The sequence below is a fragment of the Gadus macrocephalus genome, chromosome 15 (genome assembly GCF_031168955.1).
Source record: "Gadus macrocephalus chromosome 15, ASM3116895v1".
In the NCBI taxonomy this organism is placed as follows: domain Eukaryota; kingdom Metazoa; phylum Chordata; class Actinopteri; order Gadiformes; family Gadidae; genus Gadus; species Gadus macrocephalus.
In genome coordinates this window covers 15,443,882-15,449,051 of record NC_082396.1, presented here as the reverse complement: position 1 = coordinate 15,449,051, position 5,170 = coordinate 15,443,882, and positions in this window count along the sequence as shown.

Here is a 5,170-nt window from a genome sequence, read left to right as displayed (position 1 = left end):
CTCCCCATGTGTCCCTGTTTCTTCCTTGTTCATGCCAGAATGCTATTGGTCTTCAGGGTTCCCTGCTTGTAGGCTTAACTCCTCTGATTTGTAACACTGGTTCAAACTACTTTTCCAAATTATGATGATGTTTTTATTTTTTTGTCTTACTAGTGGGTTTGTGGGACTATTAAAATATTGAGCTTTTGCCTCACTGCACACACAAGGTGGCTCAGCATGTGGGGGAGCAGATCTGTAGAGTAGGTAAATGCAGTCTCTTTATTATGTGTGTCATTGTCCCAGACAGACATGACCACGGGGTGGAGAGGCGGACCTCCTCGGGTCTGCTTTGATTGACGGCTGCGTAATGAAAACAAAAGGTTCAGTGCAGATCACCGCAGTCCTCAAAACCAATCAAGTGGTTGTGTGGACTGGGGGTGATGAGTTGGGGACACCTTGCGGACTAGTGTTTGGTCTCAGCTGAGATTGAATAAGCGCAAGGTCAAATATACCAAAAAACAGGCACGCCGTACTTAAAAATAAATAAATAAAATAATCAACCTTAAAAGCTTGCTACTCGTGTAAACAGGATAGCTGTCAAGTGTGTTTATTCCCTCGGCCAATGTGGTGACAAAAGATAAGGCGGGAGAATCAAAGGGGAGAATATTGCCACGTGTAGCCTACTTGTTGGTTGGGAATTCACAGCTTTCATCTCTTCCAATGTATTAATCGCACCCAAAGCTCTTGAGCTAATTTGCTTCAAAATAAATTAAATATCCCTGCATCATGAGTTCTGATGACGCTGAGCATCAGGGGATTTCTCTGATCCATCCCGGAGTGGGGGAGGGCTTCCCATTGGCTAAGGATTGAATGGTTAGGCAAGGAAGGAGGGGGTGGTCGTTTGTTCCATCCCCCATTTGTCAGGCCATAAAACAATTCTTGTCTAGTTGAAACCCCAGCGGGAAGAGACAAGATACCTTGTCTTTGGGTGATGTTGCTATGGCCAAATCCTCACTTTCGTTCCCGACTTAGTAATTCGTTTCTTTCCAGACGTTGCACCACGCCGCCACTAGGTGGCGTAAGCACGCAGGCCCAGTTCAGCTGACGTGATCGGAAAGGGTCGACCCGACCGCTAGTTAGGCCTGCGTGCTGCGGTAGCTTTGCAAACAGACATCCCTGTTTATAAAATTGGCATGCACTTTTATCTAAAGCTCATTTTAAAAGTATGTTTGAACGATCAAATGATATGATAAATAGTTGAGCTCCAAAATCACACGGGACGAGTGTTGGCTAGTATAGTTGGGGGGATGAAGAATAATTGAAGTGCTTTTTTATTCAAGGCACGCCACTGATAATATGGAAAAATAACTGCCCTTTATTTTTTTGGAATTCAAAATAAGGTTATTACACATTGGCCAAGCCATAAACTAGCTACGCCATTCATAAACAGGACTGCTCAGTTCCCTACTTATATATTGTATTAAATTGGGTTTTATATTAAACTGCTCCTATAGTGCCATGTATAAATGTACCTTGTTATTTTGCTTTCAATACTAAGATATTCAAATAATACACAGGTTCATGTTCATTTTTTTTTTTATTCTAAACATGTGCAAGGTACAGTGAGTAGTGTGGCCTTGCCACTGCCATTCATAAACATAACATAATAAACTGATACCTGCCAAGATCACCAATGTCTGTTTTATCATGCATAAAAGCTATTCAAATGTTAGTATCTTTCTTACCACTCCACAAGTAGTCCAGTAACTTATCAACCCCAGTGTGTCCGGTTGCTAAGCGACGTCAACGTCTTTGGCGGACTATTTCTCTGCTGATCGCTTATTTTCCCGATAATGACCGGCGTTCTGTACATTATCCCTTACATAACAGCACTCTCTCTCCCAACAGTCTTGGCTGCGTACTCTCATCCAAATACGTATTGTTTGCGGCGGAGGAGGGGGTAGATATAAAGACCGGACGAGTCGCTGTGCTGTCCTTCTTCTTAATTGAAGGAGCAGGCAGAGAAAAACTCTCTCCTGCTGGGCTTTCATTACAATCAAATGCATAAAAATGTCGCAGCCAGTCCAGATGTGACGGGTGGGCACGAGATAGGGCTGAACGATTAATCGAATTCAAATCGAAATCGCGATGTAATAGAACACGGTATGCAAATCGCAAAGGCTGTGAAAAAATAAATAAAATGAAGTGATTTGTTACCGTTACTGACTGCAAATCAGTACGATTCATTTATTTTTATTTTACAATTCAATAGTTAAATAAAGAAGTTTATAATATAAATTAATCTCAACACATCGGCCTGGCCTAAAGGAAAGAGCAGTTTCATGTTGACTGCTTCCAATGTTGTGTTGGTCATCATACTAAAGAATGATTTATTTATTTTTTGGGGAATAGTACACAACATAAGGAACTTAATGAAATTATAAAAAATCACGCATTAAATCGCAATCTCAATATTGGTAAAAATAATCGCAATTCGATTATTTCCCCAAATCTTTCAGCCCTAGCGCGAGAGACATACGAACGTAAGCTTACCACTTTTGTAAATGCCATATATATAGTACATGATAGGAACAGATCGGTTCCGATTAGAAATCGGATCAAAAGTGTCCATATAAACGCAGCTAGTGTGTTGGATTCATGTTAATTAAAGGCATTTCAATTTGTGGAAAAAATGCGGGGGGAATATAAAAAAAATGTCTAATCAAATAAAAATTTTGCGACCCCCCTGCAGTACCTCCGCGGACCCCCTGTTGAAGACCTCTGCCCTAGATGACAGTGTTACGGGTAATGTTATGGCGGCCAAAAAAGCCTCCCACAATGTTTACAATGCCAGGTCAAATATTTAATTAAGCCCCATCATCCATAACTGATCATGAATTGAACCCATTTCATCCTTGCCAATACCCTCGTACCAGATACTGGTCAATGCAGAGAGACGATCTGGTATGTTTAACTCTCTGGACTTCATAGACCAAGAACTTTGGGTTCATTGTGATTGATATTTGATTCAACTTTTTCTCATTGGGCACATGAGTCCTTGATCCAACATCATCAGTCATTGATGCTTATTTTATCCATAGGGGAAGTGTGCATGTGTGTGAGCATTCTGTATCACAGCCACATGGAGTACAAGGTCCACGGCTACAGATGCCCAGTCTCCCTGCTTTCTCAAATGGCCTCGATTAGAAGTAGCACATTAATGCCGGGGGGGGTGGAAATATCTGCCATTTTCAGGGATCTGTTTGTGCCAATGCGTTGAGTTAGGGGTTAAACAGGGAAGTGACCTCCAGCCTGTCGCTGGCACATGTTCAGAGAGATGCAGATCAATGCGGCCTATGGGAATATGTTCCTCACAGACACTGCTGTGATCCTTTGGCTCGCTATCGATTTGTGAATGCCCGGGTTGTTTTTCTTTATTTTTCATTGACACAAATTATTTATCTGAACTCTGTTGGCCTTTTGAAGAAATATAAAATCGAAAACAGCCAAGACGGTGTAGAAAACGAACGTCGCTGCTGAGGGATTCTTCTGTTTTATTCACGCACGCACACACATACACACAGTAACCACATGAGCAGATGCAGCTGCCCAACACAAAACACACACAGAAAAATCTGTACATGCTCAACAATTGTTTTGGCAACATCCACATGCAACCCCCTGTGAACACACACACATACACAAGCAGACACACACACACACACACACACACACACACACACACACACACACACAGTCTTCCTACAGACCAATATGCCGGTATCTTGCTACTGTTGTTTAATATTGGTTCTTAAATCACTCAGTTGCAGCAGGCTCGAGAGACAGCGAGAGAGAGAGAGATTCTGGTGTGTTTGTGCGTGTGCACGTGTGTGATCTGCAGCCCTAACAGCCGGGCCGCGGTGTGTCCATGGGCTATGCAGACGAAGACCCGGGCGGAGCACCGAAGGGGGGTTTGGCATGTGGTATCTCCCCTGCTGTCTTGCTTTCACACTCTCTCTCCTCTCCCCTCCAGTGAGCACAGTGTACACCGCCTCAGCTATAGGAGTCTGTGTGTGTGTTTGACAGTGTACGGAGGTCGAGACGAGAAGTGAATCGGAGTAGATCGCATCGGCTAAAATAATAAATAGAATATCTGTGTAAATATCTGTGTTTGTGTGTGGGGTGTTTACCCCGCTTGGGTTTCTGTGTGTGTTTTTATTGTGCATTGTTCTGGGATGCAGCACAACCTTGCATACTCCTTACAGCAATTTTATATAAGGCTGGACCACTGTTCCATATTGTTAGACTGTTCGTAACGGGAATGCAAGGTTGGGCTCCATTCTATCAAACTGAGGTGACATGCGCAGTGCACACTGAACACACAATGTACAACACAAAGACGGGTATAACACACATCCATATTACACACATGCACGGGCACGCACGCACGCACGCACGCACGCACGCACGCACGCACGCACGCACGCACAGGACACCTTCAGCTGTACACCTGCAGTTATCCATGCAGACACATGGAAACAAAGCTATAAGTGATGATGAATAACAAAAGTAACCCGGCACAATCATGTAGGTGGACAAAGGGAAACAGACGCAGCTCCACCACATATGCTTTTTAATGAGTGGCCGCGTGGCATTTCTCCCATCGTCTGCGTCTTTGAACATGTTTACGCTGCTTGCTATTTTGTGATACGGACCAGATGGGATCACTTTAACTGGGTTTGTGCGTTTGTCTGTTTAGAGTGACCATACCATATTATTTCTCTGCTGCCAGCCACACACTAAATCAAATATTAAAAGAAGTGGTTGCAGAGTATCTGAGGCAGGCATAATAAATGCAAGGCTACCGCACCTTTACACCCCAAAGCAAACTTTCTCAGGGTAGAAATACCAGGGTTAAAAACAAGCGCAAAGTAAAAGAAACATGATACCAGTAAATACCTCAGGTGTATATTCTGTTATGTGCCCCTTATCTTAAGTATGCATATAAAGTTCATTTTGTTAACAAGAAACACACAACAATATATACACGTGCCAACGACACAAGGAATGAAGAGCTCTAACACAAAGAAAAAATATCTGAGAAGATGGACAAAGCGACAACAGTATCTGGCCCTTACGGAGAAGTCTGTGGGCGTGTGGCTGGACCTGTTGCTTAGAAGTCTTGCTTTCA